Consider the following 18,070-nt stretch of genomic DNA (forward strand, 5'->3'; position numbering starts at 1 on the left):
ACATTTAAAATTTCAAATATATTAGTTTCTGGGCTCTCTATGTAGTTGTACTGATCTGCTGACTATTAATAACTGGCATTTATGTAGCATTTTTATTCTAGGCATTATAGTAGGCAGTTTAAAGAAAGTATTTGGTTTAATCGTTGCAAGGTAAATATGAATAGTTCATTTTCACAGGTTAGGCTAAATTTCTGAAGTGTAAAAAACTTGCTTTTTGTCAATATCAGAAAGTTGGAAGCCCAGAATTTCAACCCGGAGAAGACTTCTCAGATGATAAATATTTAAGCTGTGAATTGGGAGCTCAGGGGTTTAACAAACATCAAAGGTAGAAAAGTATGTTACAGCTTAAGAGAAAAGCTTGAGAAAAATCATGAAAGGTGGAGAACTCAGAGTTTATGTGGAGAATAGATCATGATCTATTTAACTTTCATGTAATTTAATATCAGAATGCCTAAATGGAACAAAAGCTAGAGAAGAGAGTATCAGGAGGATTGTGAAGCTTTGTATGCTTGAGAAGTTTGGGCTTTATCTTGTGATGAATAAATCATTATATAAAGATTATAAGAGGAAATCTGATAAGATTTCAGTTTGTTTTGTGCATAGCAGCCAGGCTGTAACATAGCTAGCTCATGGACATGGAGGGGTTGAGGATGGGAAACTGGGAGATAGAGAACTCAGTTATTTAAGATGCTGTTGCACCAGAACAAGTGAAGGATGCTTAAAGCCAGAGATGGAACACGTAAGTGAGAATGAGGAGCTATGTATGGCTTCTAGACATTGCTGAGGTGTGAGCAGGAACTTATATTTATATTTGTGTTTATAATGATAATGTAGGAAATAAAAGCATAGCATTATATACTCTAAGTCAAGGCATTAGTGATTGATTTAATTATCTAATGTTCAACTTTTAGTGAAAGTTATTGTTGGTTCTGCCCACTGATTCTTCCTTTCTGTAGTCTTCATAGAGAGACTCCTAAAGTAGGTATGTTTGGTGCTAACTTCACACCTTCCATCCCACTGTGTTCATCCTACTTGGCATCCTGGGACTGGGAAACTACCATGCCAGGCTTTCTATCCCCTTCTGCCACATGTCCATCACTGCAGTATTGGGAAATGAAGCCCTCATCCTTGTTGTCTTCAGTGAATGCACCCTCCATGAACCCATGTATGTCTTCCTATCCATGTTGGCTGGCACTAATATCCTGCTGTCCACCACCACTGTTCCCAAGGCCCTGGCTATCTTTTGGTTTCATGCTGGGGAGATTGCCCTTGATGCCTGCATCACTCAGGTGTTTTTCATACATGTTGCCTTTGTGGCTGAGTCAGGTATCCTGATGGCCATGGCATTTGACCACTATGTGGCCATTTGTACTCCCTTGAGATACATAACCATCTTAACTCCTATGGCAATTGGAAAAATGACTCTGGCAATCTGGGAATGAAGCACTGGGACATGTTCCTGATCATATTCCTGTTGAAGAGACTGCCATACTGTCAAATAAATATCATCCCCCACTTATAATGTGAGCATATCTGGGTGGCCAGATTGGCCTGTGCTGACATCACTGTCAATATCTTGTATGGCTTCTCAGTGCCAATGGCACCAGTTTTGGTAGATATTACACTTTGATTATCCGAGCTGTGTTTAGACTTCCTTCCCAGGATTCCTGGCACAAAGCTCTCAATACCTGTGGTTCCCACATTGAAATCATTCTCTTTTTCATCACATCCTTTTTTACTTTCTTGACCCATTGATTTGGCAAGAATATCCCCCACCATATCCACATCCTTCTGGCAAATCTCTAAGCATTAATTTCCCCCATGCTTAATCCCATCATCTATGGAGCAAAAACCAAGCAAATCAGGGACAGTATGGCTCATGTTATCTGTTGTGGGGAAGTCTTGAGAAAGTTTATGTTTCTTTCACAGTTTTCTCTTACTAGCAGGAGAAAAAAAAGAACTTATCAATCAAGACCCCAGTTTTGGTACTTTAGTGTTTTGAAGCACAAAGGCTTCAAATAGGCTTTAGAATAAAATATACTTGGAGTCAAATCCTAACTCCCTTACTTCCTGATTTTTGACCATAGTTAGATTCCCACCTTTTGGAAATTTAGTCCTAACCAATAAGGAGAACCAATTGTACCTATGCTGTAAGGGTTTTGTAAAGATTAAAATCTGGAAACTACTTGGTACATTGCTCAGCACTGGGGGTGTTCAATATTAGCTCTCATTCTAACTTGAAGTTCGTTACCCAAGCAAGATGCTTTAGATTTGATGTATGTGAGATTTCCGATATTTTCAGAGGCTGTTCTGCCTTCTGCTTACCATCCAAGACTGTGTGATAGCCATCATCATCATCTCCAACATTATTGCCATCATAACCACAAATGCTGTATAAATCAATTTAGGTAAAAGGCATTAAAAATGCTTTTTTTTTTTTTTAAAGTAAGCTGTTGAAAAAGACTAAGGATTGAAATCATTGAAAAATGATTACATTTTATATGCAAGGAACTATCACTATTATTATATTAAATAAATTTCTTAGCCAGCCCCGGTGGCCTAGCAGTTTAGTGCCACCTTCAGCCCAGGGCATGATCCTGGAGACTCAGGATCTAGTCCCACATCAGGCTCCCGCACAGAGCCTGCTTCTCCCTCTGCCTATGTCTCTGCCAATCTCTCTCTCTCTCTCTCTCTCTCTCTGTCTCTCATGAATGAATAAATAAAATCTTAAAAGACAAAAAACTAGCTTTAAAAAATAAATTTTTTAACTTATGCAGAAAATGGTTGAGTGACATAGACATAGGCATTGCCCTCAGAGTTAGTTGTCTGAGTTGGATGCATGAACCAAGAACAAGTTATGAGTCCACAGTGATAATAGAGAATATGGTACAACACACAAATACTCAGATGTTAAAAAGAGGAAATAAGGTAATATCCTGTGATTCTGTGTCTTTTTCTATATCCATACTCTCTCCCCTAATCAGAGACAGTTGTATGGTTTTAAATTCCATTTCTAAAATAGAATGACCTCCAAATTGGTATCTCCAGCCTTGAATTTTTCTTTAAAATCATATATTCAACTGTTTCTTGACATCTCTAGTTATAAGTCTTATGGCATCTCAAAATAAACATGTCTGTATTAGGATAGTTTAAGCTATACTTTATTTCAGTGAATTTATAAAGTTCATTTCTCTCTCATTTAAAGTATAGTGTATATCAACAGAATCTATTCTCCATTAAGTAACCTGAAATTATGGATCCCTCTGTCTTGTGAAGTGTCGGCATATCAACATGCGTTTCTCTAAGTTGTGAAAGCAGGGAAGAGAAATTATTTCCTTTTTTGGTCTTGGAGTGATTTTTTAAAAAAGATTTTATTTATTTATTCATGAGAGACAGAGAGAGGGAGAGAGAGAGAGAGAGAGAGAGAGAGAGAGAGAGAGAGAGAGAGGCAGAGTCACAGGCAGAGGGAGAAGCAGGCTCCACGCAGGGAGCCGTATGTGGGACTCAATCCGGGGTCTCCAGGATCACGTCCTGGACCGAAGGCTGCGCTAAACCGCTGAGCCACCCAGGCTGCCCGAAGTGATTTTTAAAAAAATATTTTTATTTATTTATTCATGAGAGACACAGAGACACAGAGAGAGGCAGAGACACAGGCAGAGAGAGAAGCAGGCTCCACGCAGGGAGCCCGACGTGGGACTCAATCATGGGTCTCTAGGATCACGCCCTGGGCTGAAGGCAGCGCTAAACCGCTGAGCCCCCCAGGCTGCCCTGGTCTTGAAGTGATTTGTTATTTTTGCTCACGTTTTCCTTGATGAGCACATTGTCTTAACAAGGCCATAACTCAACTGCAAGGGAAGGTTGGAAATGTAGGGAAGCTCATGGGTTTGCAGTGAATGCTGTCTGAGTGTGTATCCATGATCCACCCATGCTTTTGATCACTTAATATTTCTGTGTTCTCTCTTCTTCCCATATTAGAACACATTCAAATCATCTCCACTGTAGAAACCCCAAAGTCCTATCCAGGCACTTCACCCAGCTCTAAGTGTAGGATCTTCAGCTGATACACAAGAATTTCTCCATCAGATTTGTTTCAGGCTTTTCTTGGCCTAGAGACCTGATTTATTTATTTTAAGAAATATTTTATTTTTTAGTATTTTTAAATATTTATTTATTTATTCATGAGAGACACACAGATAGAAGCAGAGACATAATCAGAAGAAGCAGGCTCCCTACGGGGAGCTGATGTGGGACTCCACCCCAGGACTCCAGGATCACAATCTGAGCCAAAGGCAGACACTCAGCCACTGAACCATCCATGTGCCCTGAGACCTATGATTTAAAAGGAAATTTATCTGCTGACTCCTCACCCCCTAATTAATTATATGATAGAGTGACAGGAACATTTAACAACAACTTCTTCCATTTGGAAAGATGATGAATATGAGGCATACAATGGTCATTAATTCATAGCAATTTTGAAGTCCCCATTGGGCAGACACTGGGAATACTCTCTGTGCCCTGGATTTGGGGGAAGTTTCTCTTTTTGGGGGGAGGTGGTGGGTGGAAGAAGTTTCTTGATAGATTCTCTAGCAGAAACTCTCTTGTCCATTCCTTACTGTGACTCATGAAAGCATCTCTCTGGAATCTTTTTTCTTTTCTCTTATCTTCTTAGGTCATATCTAAAATGGGAGATGGGGGAATATGTCCTTTCTGGGGACAGCAGAGGTTTCTCAGTCCATTTTCTGGTGTTGAAATGTTTTATCTCAAGAGTTAGATTAACTCTTAAGTAGTCAAGGGATTTCTTTTTTTTTTTTTTTTTAAGATTTTATTTATTTATTCATGAAAGACCAGAGAGAGAGAGAGGCAGAGACACAGGCCGAGAGAAAAGCAGGCTCCATGCCGGGAGCCTGATGTGGAACTCGATCTGGGACTCCAGAATCATGCCCTGGGCCAAAGGCAGGCACTAAACCACTGAGCCACCCAGGGATCACAGTCAAGGGATTTCTTAGCTGAGCTCTTGATTTTTTTTTTTTTTTTGGCAACATAAGTTGGTTAAAAACCTAGTATGTTTCTTATGTACTTGGTTCCACTTATGTGCCAATAAACACATTCCAAATCTTTTAAAGACATAATTCTCCAAATTTTTCTATTTTTCCCTTTATCACTTCCATGTATATCTCTGAACTAAATGGAGGCTACTTTGGGACTCTGATGCCTTAGTGGGAAGGTACCACCTTTAATTTGACCTTTGCTCTCAGTTGTTATCCATCTGAGATGTTTATTGGAGAGTACGCTCATAACATGATTTTTATCTTTTGGCAATTTAATTTACTGAGAAATTTTGCTTGAAGCTTTAAAAAGTAATTTCTTACTGTTTGGAAGCAATAATATTAGGATATATGGCAAAGAGGGATTAAGGTTGCTAATCAGCAGGTATTATTCTGAGTTATGTGGGTGGAGCCAATGTAATCATAAGGGCCCTCATAAATAAAAAAGGCAGACAGAAGGGAAAGTACCAGTGAAACAAGTCAGAAAGAGAAAAACAAATACTGTATGACATAATTTATATGTGTAATCTAAAAAAACCAAAGTCATAGAAACAGTAGAATAGTGGTTACCATGCATGGTGGTGGTTAAGAGATGTTGGTCTAAGAGTACAAATTTCTAGTTTTAAAAAAAGTAAATTCTGTGGATCTAATGCACAACATGGCAATAATACTGTATTATATACTTGGAAGTTGCTAATAGAGTAGAACTTAAATGTTCTTGCCACTAAAAAGAAATAGTAATTATGTGATGTGATGGAAATGTTAGCTAACTCTATGGTGGCAATCATTCTGCAATATATAAGTATATCAAATCAAAACATTGTACACTTCAAACTTATAAAACGTTGTATGTCAATTATATCTGAATAAAGCTGGGGAAAATGACATTTGGAGGAAACCCACTAGTAGTCCTATTCAACCTGCTAGCTATATTATCATTTTTTCCTTTCTGTATGAATAGCAAATAATGCTTTATTGTGTCAAATATGTGAAAATTTGAAGTTGTATTATTAATACAGCCACTGAATTAGTCTGATTCTTGGAGTTTTTGAATGTCGAGGAGCATAACTAACTAATAATTTTATGAAGATTAAATGAGACTTTATGGTAATTTTTTAGCTGCCAGATACTCTATATAGGGCATTGCTATTATTCTTATGCTCCTGCCAGGTGGACAAATGAAAGATATTGGGTTAATCTCAAGACTTCATTGGTGGAAGAATCACTCTGACCTGCTGGAAAAGGATGCAGCTTTTCTCCTTACTGCTGCCTCTCCTGTTCACCCATCCCAGTTTAAGGGCTGATTACTCGTGGCTCTGCTGTGGGTTTTCAGCCTCCATATCCTGCCCTGCATTGGACCAGTCTGGCTGGTCACCTCATGGTTCCTACCATTGCTCCACATCCATCCAGAATCTGTTTTCCAAGCAGCTGATGCCCAAGTGTGGATTCATCCATAAGCTTCCTGAAGGCTCCCTTCAGTGAATGGTCCAGAACATTTAAAAAAAAAATACACTGGGAAAGACTACATTTACTATAGACCTGTGACACACAGATTTTGTTAGGCAGCTGTGGGGTGCTAGTCCTGTGCTAGGTATACTGTTTTGTTTATAGTTTCACTAGAGAGGCAAAAACAGAAAACAATCATCTAGTCTCCACCCAAAGAGTATGTGGGATCATTTGTCCAGGTTTTGAATTTTATTGCAAAGTAACTAAATATCTCTATGTGGATTGCACATTCAAGGCACATCAAAAAAAAAAAAAAAGCACATCGTCCTCTCCTATCTTTTAATTTTATCAATATCATAGTTACGTAGGTAAACAGGGACTATTCCCAAAGTACAAATGAGAAAAAAATAGGGAAGTTAAGTAAGTCATGAAGGACACTGTTCTGTCTTTTGGGTTGCTGCTAACCAAAATAGAACACAGGTTGCAAACAAAATTGGAACCTATGAGCTTGAAGATTTAAAAACTATACTGTAGGAAAGGCAAAGATATTAGACTTTAGGAAGGGCTGGAACTAGCCCTGTCCAACTATCATCTCTATTTCCTGTGTGTAGTAGTTATATATCATACTATAGGTTGGTTTTCTCCATAGCCTGGAAATATAGTTTCCGAGTGTTACATTTAAAAATTTTGTTCACTGGCGAGTGACTGCCTAATAATTTTAGAGAATGGTCTTTTAGGCTCAGTTGAAGTCAAATGCCTACTCCTCCTCCAAAATATTGTGAGGAAGGAGCGTGCCTTCTTGTCAATCATATGATTAGGGAGGACATTTCTTAGAAAAGTAGATACTGAAAGCTAGGTGTCAACCACCATTATGTGGCAGATCAGGCCAGGCACTCCAAAAACTTTATCATTCTTTCACCAAAGCATATCAAATAGTAAATGTTGGGGGTGGGGGGGAGAGAAGGAAAGAGAGAGAGAGATATCTTATTGAAGATAGTTTATAGTTTTCTTTTTAAATTAATATTATTTCATAGTTTCCCATTGTAATTATAAAGACTAAAAAAAAAAAGATTTATTTATTTACTTATGCGAGAGAGAGAAGGAGACAGAGACAAAGTGAGAATGAGTAGGAGGAAGGACAGGGAGAAAATATCCAGGCAGACTCCTACTGAGCATGGAGACCGCCTTAGGGCTCAATGTCACCATCCATGAGATCAGGACCTGAGCCAAAACCGAGAGTCAGATGCTCAACCAACTGAGTCACCCAGGTGCCCCTAAAATTATAAAGTCTTGTAGATATGCTTTTTATGGACTGCATTTTATTTTTTGAGTAATGATACAATGAACATTTTTCTTAATAAAATTCACACCTTTTTACAGATTATTTTCTTTAAATAAATATTTAGGATGGATTAATGGTTTTATTTATTTTCTTTATTCTTTTTAAATTTTCTATTTCATTGATTTCTGTTCTCTTTTTATTATTTCATCTACTTGCTTTGGTTTTAATTCTTCTAATATCTTAAAACAGAAGCTTAGATTACAGATTTGAAATTTTTCTTCTTTTTAAATACAGATATTTAAAGCTACAGTTTTCAAAAAAAGAATAAAGCTATAGTTTTCCATTTATGTCTGCTTCAGATGCATTCCATACATTTTCATATGTTGCATTTTAATTTTCATGTAATTTAAAATATTTTATAATTCCCATTATAATTTTTTTAACCTATGGTTTATTTAGAAGTGTGTAATTTTATTTCTAAGCATCTGGAGATTCTTTGAAATTTTTGTTTTGAATTTCTTTTTTTATAAAGATTTTATTTATTTATTCATGACAGACACAGAGAGAGAGGCAGAGACACAGGCAGAGGGAAAAGTAGGCTCCATGCGGGGAGCCCGATGTGGGACTCAATCCTGGGACTCCAGGATCACACTCTGAGCCAAAAGCAGACATTCAACCACTGAGCCACCCAGGTGCCCTCGTTTTGAATTTCTAATTTAGTTCTGTTGGGATCAGAAAATATTTTATATGGTATCAATCTTTAAACTTTTTTTAACATTTGTTGAGACTGGTTTTATCATGTGGTATTTGATTTATCCTGGAATATTTAAATGTACCTGAAAGATGTGTATTCTGCTGTCATTGGATGGAGTGTTATATAAATATCAACTATATCAAGTTGGTCAATAATGTTGTTCAAGTGTTCTGTATTCTTGCTGATATTCTGTTTAGTTATTCTATTAATTATTGAGGGTGGCATATTGAAATCCCTAACTATTGTTGTTGAGCTGTTTTTTTCTCTAAATTATATAAGATTTGCTTTAAACATTTTGGGGCTGTATTGATAGGTGCCCACATTTATAGATGATATATCTTTTTAAGGTATTTGTTCTAGCATTATTAAATGACTCTAGAAATATTTGTTTTAAGGTCTATTTTATCTGACATTTATATAGTCAGTCCAGCACTTACGATTTTTATCTGTATAGCTTATATTTTTACTTTTTAAATTTTAAACTATTTGTACTTTCAGAGTGTTTTTCTTTTCTTTCTTTCTTCTTTCTTTCTTTCTTTCTTTCTTTCTTTCTTTCTTTCTTTCTTTCTTCTTTCTTTCTTTCTGATTTTATTTTATTTATTTATTCACAAGAGACACAGAGAGAGAGGCAGAGACCCAGGAAGAGAGAGAAGCCAGCTCCATGCAGGGAACCTGATGTGGGACTCAATCCAGGGACTCCAGGATCACACCCTGAGTTGAAGGCAGATGCTCAACCACTGAGCCACGCAGGTGTCCCTTGAGTACTTTTGATGGTAGTGTTTAATCCCTGCATATTTGATGTTATTGTTTATATGTTTGGATTTGTATATGCTATTTTGCTTTTTGTTTCTGTATGTCTCAGGTTCCTCCAGGTTTTGCTCATCTATTGCTTTTACTACCATTTTACTTATTTTGTATGAAATAAAAATTTTATTGTACCATTTTAATCCTTTAATTCTTAAACTGTGCTTTGGTTATTTTCTTAGATATTGCTTTATGAATGCACCTCTTTTTATCACAATTTACATGAATAAAAACTTGATTCTGATAAAATATAAGAACTTTGTTCCAGAATATCTAGATTACCTCCTCCTTCTTTGTTCTCACTGTTGCATAAATATTATATCTTTATGTGTTACAAACCCACCAACACAGTTTTGTTATTATTGCTCTATATAGTCTTATGTCTTTTAAAGAAGTTTTGAGAGAAAAAAATATATATATTTATTTATACAGTCATTATATTTGCCACATATTTACCATTTTTAGTTTCTTCATTTCTTCCTATGGATTCAACATACTGTCTGGTGTTACTTGCTTTCCTCCAAGATTTTCTGTAGTATTTCCTATAAGGAAAGTCTGTTGGCAGTGAATTTCCTCAGCCTTTTTTTTTTTTTTTCTGTTTGTGATTGTTTTATTTTGCCTTTATTTTTGAGGGATAATTTGCTGGATATAGAATTCTTGGTTGACACTAAGAACTTTCAGAACTTGGGATGTGTCATTCTACTGCCTTCTGGCCTCCAAGTGTCATTATCAATTGTAATGTGTGTTTATGATGCATTATTTTTCTCTTGTTGCCTTTAAGATTGTTTTGTCTTAGTCTTTAGTAGGTTGACTCTCAGTGTGTAGATGTAGATTTCTTTGTTTTTATCATAGCTGGGACTCTGATGTTCTTCAATATGTAGATTAATGTTTTTTTATTAAGTGTTTTTGATTCTTCAGTATTTTCTTCAGCCCCATTCTTGGTCTCTCTTATCCTTCTGAGAATTGCATTTCACATATGTTGGTATTTTGTTGTATCTCAGATCTCTGAGTCTCTGTTCCTTTTTCTTTAACTATTTTTTTCTCTTTGTCCTTCAGATTGTATTCTTTTTCTCGATTTACTTGCAAATTCACTGTTGTTTTTTTCCCCCTCAGTTATCCTACTTTTCAATTCCAGAAATTCCATTTGATTAATATATATATATATTAATATATATATATATATAGTTTTTATCTCTTTATCAAGATTCTCTGCTTGTAGTCACTGTCTTCCTATCTTTTTTAATTCTTTAAGTATGGTTCCCTTTAATTCTTTTAACATATTTATAATATCTTCTCTGAAATCTGTCTTTGATAAAAGCAATATCTGGGTCCACTGAGAGTCCATTTTGATGACTCCTCCATCCCCCACCCCCCCACCATAGGTCTTATTATCTTCTTTCTCTACATGTCTCCTACTTTATTTAAATAAACAGCTTTTTAAAACTATGCATTTTAAATATTTTTTTTCCTGATTTTACCCCCCTGCAAGTGTTGTTGCTGTTTTGTTTTTTTAAAGTAACTTTTCCTGGCATCTGTGAAACCTGTCTCTCCCACAGTGCTCACCTGACTTCTCTGCTTGAAAGTTTTAAATTTAAAATTTTATTATTAAGCCTAGAATTTAATGACTTTCCTTGTGTCTGCATAGCTTAGTAGGCTACCAGTGATTTATCAGATGTGTCTAAATACCTTAGTAATAGTTGTCTCCTCTGCTGTGGATTTGTGTTCAGCTTGGAATGTGCTTATATTCAAAGTTTAGGCAATTTTTAAGTCTGCCCTGGCTTTAATTTTCCATCAGTCTTCTCAAGTGTTTTCTGCACTTAGCCTCTGGGCAGCTTAGGATGTGTGGAGAATTTGGGGTCTCTTTGTTCTCCCTTGAATGTCTGTACAAACTTCTAGTCAGTGGGGCATGTGTGAAGAGCTAATCAAAGCCTCTAAGCTTCTCTCATTGCTAATATCTCCTTGTGAACATCTGGCCAGTCTTCTAGTCTGCTGCTAACCCCAGTCAGGGCATCATTCTCTGGCTAGGATGACTGCAGGGCTTTCCCCTTCACCTGGAAAAGGGTTTTACACTCTTCATTCCAAATAATCAGCCTCTCTGACAATGAAGCTGCTAATTTTACACCCAGTCTTTCGCTGGTGAAATTGTCATACTGACCAACTGGGATTGGAAGAGGTTACATGGGAGTCACTCCATGCAAGAACAAAAGAGTCCTGTGTCTTCTACCCAACATTTGGCAGCTGTTCAATAAATGTCTCTCAATATGTAGTTTTTCCACTGGGTGGTATCCAGAACCATGATGTGAGTATTTCTGATAATTATTTCTAATATTATAGTTTCCTAGGAAGAAGATTTATGACTTCTCCACACTGTCATACCACTTTCTATTTCCTAAAAATTTCTTTGTGGTAGGATGAATACATTTCCTCAGTATGTTTGGCCAAGCACGCTCCATGCTGAGACTCCCAAGTTGACAGCCCTTTACCTTGTACTTACATGCTTCATCTTATGAAAAATACTCTTCCCAAAGTCTTCCTATAGAGTTGGAGAGACTAAGTCAGAGAGAGTCTCACACCCTCAGCCATGTGGGGACTCTGAGCAATCTACTACCTGGTGGCAGTCCAGATAAAATTTAGGTCACCAAGTTAAGTTTGAATTTTAGATAAACAATAAATAATTTTTTAAGTATGAGTAGATACCAAATGTTGCATGGCATGTACTATTACTAAAAAACATTTGCTATTTTTCTGAAATTAAAATTTAACTTATGTTCTGTATTTTTATTTGCTAAATCTGGCAACCCTCCCTTGTCCATCTGGATTTTGATACTGGTCCCAGGACATCAGTTCTACTTCCTCCCAACACATACTCTCTCTCTTAACTGATGGTGAGATTTCCCCTTGAGAAATTTTCTATGATCTTTGATGCAGATAGGTCTAGACTCTGTTGGGATCATCATCCACTCTTTGAGAAAAGGCATATATTAAAATCTAAAATGAAGAGATTATAGGGGCAGGTGGTCTCATTACTTCTCTTCCAGAAAGCTTTCTTGGATCAAATAAAAATTGGCTCTGTATATAGTGAGAAAGATCAGCCTTTGTCAAGTCACAAAATAATGTATGTTATATGCTTGCCACATATAATTAATTTTTATTATACTGATCTCTAGAAGAAAGTCTGCTGCCTGCAATGTTAGACAAGCTTCTGGCAAAATTTAAAAAATAAAATTGTATTGCACATACTATTGTTTTACACTTTGAAGTGTATAATTCAATGGTTTTTAATATATTCATAGAATTGTGCAACTATCACCATTATAGAATTCCAGAACAACTTCATCACCACAAAAAGAAATGTTATCTAAGAGCATTGATCACTCTTCTCCTACAACCAACATTCTCAGTCCCTGACAAACACCAATCAACTTCTATCTCTATAGATTTGCTTATTAAACACAATTCCCAAAAATAAAATTATACAATATATGACATATTATGTCTGGCTTCTTTCAATTAACATGATGTTTTAAAGGTTCATCCATATTGTAGCAGTATCAACACTTCATTCATTTTTATTGTTGGATAATATACCAAAAGGTGGCTATACCTCATTTTATTTATCCATCCATCAGCTGATGCATGTTTGAATTATTTCTAATTTGTAGGTTTTTTTTAATAATAAATTTATTTTTTATTGGTGTTCAATTTACCAATATACAGAATAACACCCAGTGCTCATCCCGTCAAGTGCCCCCCTCAGTGCCCGTCACCCACTCACCCTCACCCCCCGCCCTCCTCCCCTTCCATCACCCCTAGTTCGTTTCCCAGAGTTAGGAGTCTTTATGTTCTGTCTCCCTTTCTGATATTTCCCACACATTTCTTCTCCTTTCCCTTATATTCCCTTTCACTATTATTTATATTCCCCAAATGAATGAGAACATACAATGTTTGTCCTTCTCCGATTGACGTACTTCACTCAGCATAATACCCTCCAGTTCCATCCACGTCAAAGCAAATGGTGGGTATTTGTCATTTCTAATGGCTGAGTAATATTCCACTGTATACATAAACCACATCTTCTTTATCCATTAATCTTTGGATGGACACTGAGGCTCCTTCCACAGTTGGGCTATTGTGGACATTGCTGCTAGAAACATCGGGGTGCAGGTGTCCCGGAGTTTCACTGCATCTGAATCTTTGGGGTAAATCCCCAACAGTGCAATTGCTGGGTCGTAGGGCAGGTCTATTTTTAACTCTTTGAGGAATCTCCACACAGATTTCCAGAGTGGCTGCACCAGTTCACATTCCCACCAACAGTGTAAGAGGGTTCCCTTTTCTCCACATCCTCTCCAACATTTGTGGTTTCCTGCCTTGTTAATTTGCCCCACTCTTACTGGGGTGAGGTGGTATCTCATTGTGGTTTGGATTTGTATTTCCCTGATGGCCAGTGATGCAGAGCATTTTCTCATGTGCATGTTGGCCATGTCTATGTCTTCCTCTGTGAGATTTCTCTTCATGTCTTTTGCCCATTTCGTGATTGGATTGTTTGTTTCTTTGGTGTTGAGTTTAAGAAGTTCTTTATAGATCTTGGAAACTAGCCCTTTATCTGATATGTCATTTGCAAATATCTTCTCCCATTCTGTAGGTTGTCTTTTAGTTTTGTTGACTGTATCCTTTGCTGTGCAAAAGCTTCTTATCTTGATGAAGTCCCAATAGTTCATTTTTGCTTTTGTTTCTTTTGCCTTCTTGGATGTATCTTGCAAGAAGTTACTGTGGCCGAGTTCAAAAAGGGTATTGCCTGTGTTCTCCTCTAGGATTTTGATGGAATATTGTCTCACATTCAGATCTTTCATCCATTTTGAATTTATCTTTGTGTCTGGTGAAAGAGAGTGGTCTAGTTTCATTCTTCTGCATGTGGATGTCCAACTTTCCCAGCACCATTTATTGAAGAGACTGTCTTTCTTCCAGTGGATTGTCTTTCCTCCTTTATCGAATATTAGTTGACCATAAAGTTCAGGGTCCACTTCTGGATTCTCTATTCTGTTCCATTGATCTATGTGTCTGTTCTTGTGCCAGTACCACACTGTCTTGATGACCACAGCTTTGTAGTACAACCTGAAATCTGGCATTGTGATGCCCCCAGATATGGTTTTCTTTTTAAAAATTTTTTTTTTTAATTTTTATTTATTTATGATAGTCACAGAGAGAGAGAGAGAGAGGCAGAGACACAGGCAGAGGGAGAAGCAGGCTCCATGCACCGGGAGCCTGATGTGGGATTCGATCCTGGGTCTCCAGGATCGCGCCCTGGGCCAAAGGCAGGCGCCAAACCGCTGCGCCACCCAGGGATCCCTGGTTTTCTTTTTTAAAATTCCCCTGGCTATTCGGGGTCTTTTCTGATTCCACACAAATCTTAAAATAATTTGTTCTAACTCTCTGAAGAAAGTCCATGGTATTTTGATAGGGATTGCATTAAACGTGTATATTGCCCTGGGTAACATTGACATTTTCACAATATTAATTCTGCCAATCCCTGAGCATGGAAAATTTTTCCATCTCTTTGTGTCTTCCTCAATTTCTTTCAGAAGTGTTCTATAGTTTTTAGGGTATAGATCCTTTACCTCTTTGGTTAGGTTTATTCCTAGGTATCTTATGCTTTTGGGTGCAATTGTAAACGGGATTGACTCCTTAATTTCTCTTTCTTCAGTCTCATTGTTAGTGTATAGAAATGCCATTGATTTCTGGGCATTGATTTTGTATCCTGCCATGCTACCAAATTGCTGTATGAGTTCTAGCAATCTTGGGGTGGAGGCTTTTGGGTTTTCTATGTAGAGTATCATGTCATTGGCAAAGAGGGAGAGTTTGACTTCTTCTTTGCCAATTCGAATGCCTTTAATGTCTTTTTGTTGTCTGATTGCTGAGGCTAGGACTTCCAGTACTATGTTGAATAGCAGTGGTGAGAGTGGACATCCCTGTCTGTTCTTGATCTTAGGGGAAAGGCTCCCAGTGCTTCCCCATTGAGAATGATATTTGCTGTGGGCTTTTCGTAGATGGCTTTTAAGATGTCGAGGAATGTTCCCTCTATCCCTACACTCTGAAGAGATTTGATCAGGAATGGATGCTGTATTTTATCAAATGCTTTCTCTGCATCTAATGAGAGGATCATATGTTTCTTGGTTTTTCTCTTGCTGATATGATGAATGACATTGATTTTTTTACTGGTGATGAACCAGCCTTGTGTCCCGGGGATAAATCCTTCTTGGTCATGGTGAATAATTTTCTTAATGTACTGTTGGATCCTATTGGCTAGTATCTTGTTGAGAATTTTTGCATCCATGTTCATCAGGGATATTGGTCTGTAATTCGCCTTTTTGGTGGGGTCTTTGTCTGGTTTTGGCCTCATAGAATGAATTTGGAAGTACTCCATCTCTTTCTATCTTTCCAAACAGCTTTAGTAGAATAGGTATGGTTTCTTCTTTAAACGTTTGATAGAATTCCCCTTGGGAAGCCATCTGGCCCTAGACTTTTGTGTCCTGGGAGGTTTTTGATGACTGCTTCAATTTCCTCCCTGGTTATTGGCCTGTTCAGGTTTTCTATTTCTTCCTGTTCCAGTTTTGGTAGTTTGTGGCTTTCCGGGAATGCATCCATTTCTTCTAGATTGCCTAATTTATTGGCATATAGCTGTTCATAATATGTTTTTAAAATCGTTTGTATTTCCTTGGTGTTGGTAGTGATCTCTCCTTTCTCATTCATGATTTTATTAATTTGAGTCTTCTCTCTCTTCTTTTTAATAAGGCTGGCTAATGGTTTATCTATCTTATTAATTCTTTCAAAGAACCAACTCCTGGTTTTGTTGATCTGTTCCACAGTTCTTCTGGTCTCGATTTCATTGAGTTCTGCTTGAATCTTAATTAACTCTCTTCTTCTACTGGGTGTAGGATCTATCTGCTGTTTTTTCTCTAGCTCCTTTATGTGTAAGGTTAGCTTTTGTATTTGAGTTCTTTCCAGTTTTTGAATGGATGCTTGTATTGCGATGTATTTCCCCCTTAGGACTGCTTTTGCTGCATCCCAAAGATTTTGAACGGTTGTATCTTCATTCTCATTAGTTTCCATGAATCTTTTTAATTCTTCCTTAATTTCCTGGTTGACCCTTTCATCGTTTAGCAGGATGGTCCTTAACCTCCACATGTTTGAGGTCCTTCCAAACTTCTTGTTGTGATTTAGTTCTAATTTCAAGGCATTATTGTCTGAGAGTATGCAGGGGACCATCCCAATCTTTTGGTATTGGTTCAGACCCGATTTGTGACCCAGTATGTGGTCTATTCTGGAGAAAGTTCCATGTGCACTTGAGAAGAATGTGTATTCAGTTGAGTTTGGATGTAAAGTTCTGTAGATATCTGTGAAATCCATCTGGTCCAGTGTATCATTTAAAGCTCTCATTTCTTTAGAGATGTTGTGCTTGAAGACCTATCGAGTATAGAAAGAGCTAGATTGAAGTCACCAAGTATAAGTGTATTATTATCTAAGCATTTCTTCACTTTGGTTATTAATTGATTTAAATATTTGGGAGCTCCCACATTTGGGGCATATATATTGAGGATTGTTAAATCCTCTTGTTGGATAGATCGTTTAAGTATCATATAGTGTCTCTCTTCATCTCTCACTACAGTCTTCAGGGTAAATTTGAGTTTATCTGATATGAGGATTGCTACCCCTCCTTTCTTTTAAGGACCATTTGAATGGTAAATGGTTCTCCAACCTTTTATTTTCAGGCTGTAGGCGTCCTTCTATCTAAAATGAGTCTCTTGTAGACAGCAAATAGATGGGTCCTGCTTTTTTATCCAGTCTGAAACCCTGTGCCTTTTGATGGGGTCATTAAGCCCGTTCACGTTCAGAGTTACTATTGAAAGATATGAGTTTAGTGTCATCATGGTATCTATTCAGTCCTTGTTTTTCTGGATTGTTCCACTGGACTTCTTCTTAAAGGGGAATTTTAAGAGTCCCCCTTAAAATTTCTTGCAGAACTGGTTTGGAGGTCACATATTCTTTCAGTTCCTGCCTGTCTTGGAAGCTCTTTATCTCTCCTTCCATTTTGAATGAGAGCCTTGCTGGATAAAGTATTCTTGGTTGCATGTTCTTCTCATTTAGGACCCTGAATATATCCTGCCAGCCCTTTCTGGCCTTCCAGGTCTCTGTGGAGAGGTCTGCTATTACCCTAATACTCCTCCCCATATACATTAGGGATTTCTTGTCTCTTGCTGCTTTAAGGATATTCTCTTTATCTTTGGAATTTGCAAGCTTAACTATTAGATGTCGAGGTGTTGGTTTTTATTGATTTTAGGGGGGGATCTCTCTATTTCCTGGATCTGAATGCCTGTTTCCCTTCCCAGATTAGGAAAGTTTTCAGCTAGGATTTGTTCAAATACATATTCTGGCCCTCTGGCCCTTTCGGCTCCCTCGGGAACCCCAATTAAACGTAGGTTTTTCTTCCTCAGGCTGTCGTTTATTTCCCTTAATCTATCCTCATGGTCTTTTAATTGTCTGTCTCTTTTTTCCTCAGTTTCCCTCTTTGCCATCAACTTGTCTTCTATGTCACTCACTCGTTCTTCCACCTCGTTAACCCTCGTCGTTAGGACTTCTAGTTTGGATTGCATCTCATTCAATTGATTTTTAATTTCTGCCTGATTGGATCTAAATTCTGCAGTCATGAAGTCTCTTGAGTCCTTTATGTTTTTTTGTAGA

The 18,070-nt window shown here is 37.4% G+C and overlaps 1 pseudogene; it reads left to right on the top strand.

Annotated features, from left to right (window-relative positions):
- The first annotated feature begins 1,013 nt into the window (after positions 1–1,013).
- On the top strand, positions 1,014–2,022 carry LOC140614583 (olfactory receptor 52B2-like; annotated as a pseudogene).
- The last annotated feature ends 16,048 nt before the right edge of the window (positions 2,023–18,070 follow it).

This window comes from Canis lupus, chromosome 23, assembly GCF_048164855.1.
Source record: "Canis lupus baileyi chromosome 23, mCanLup2.hap1, whole genome shotgun sequence".
NCBI lineage: Eukaryota > Metazoa > Chordata > Mammalia > Carnivora > Canidae > Canis > Canis lupus.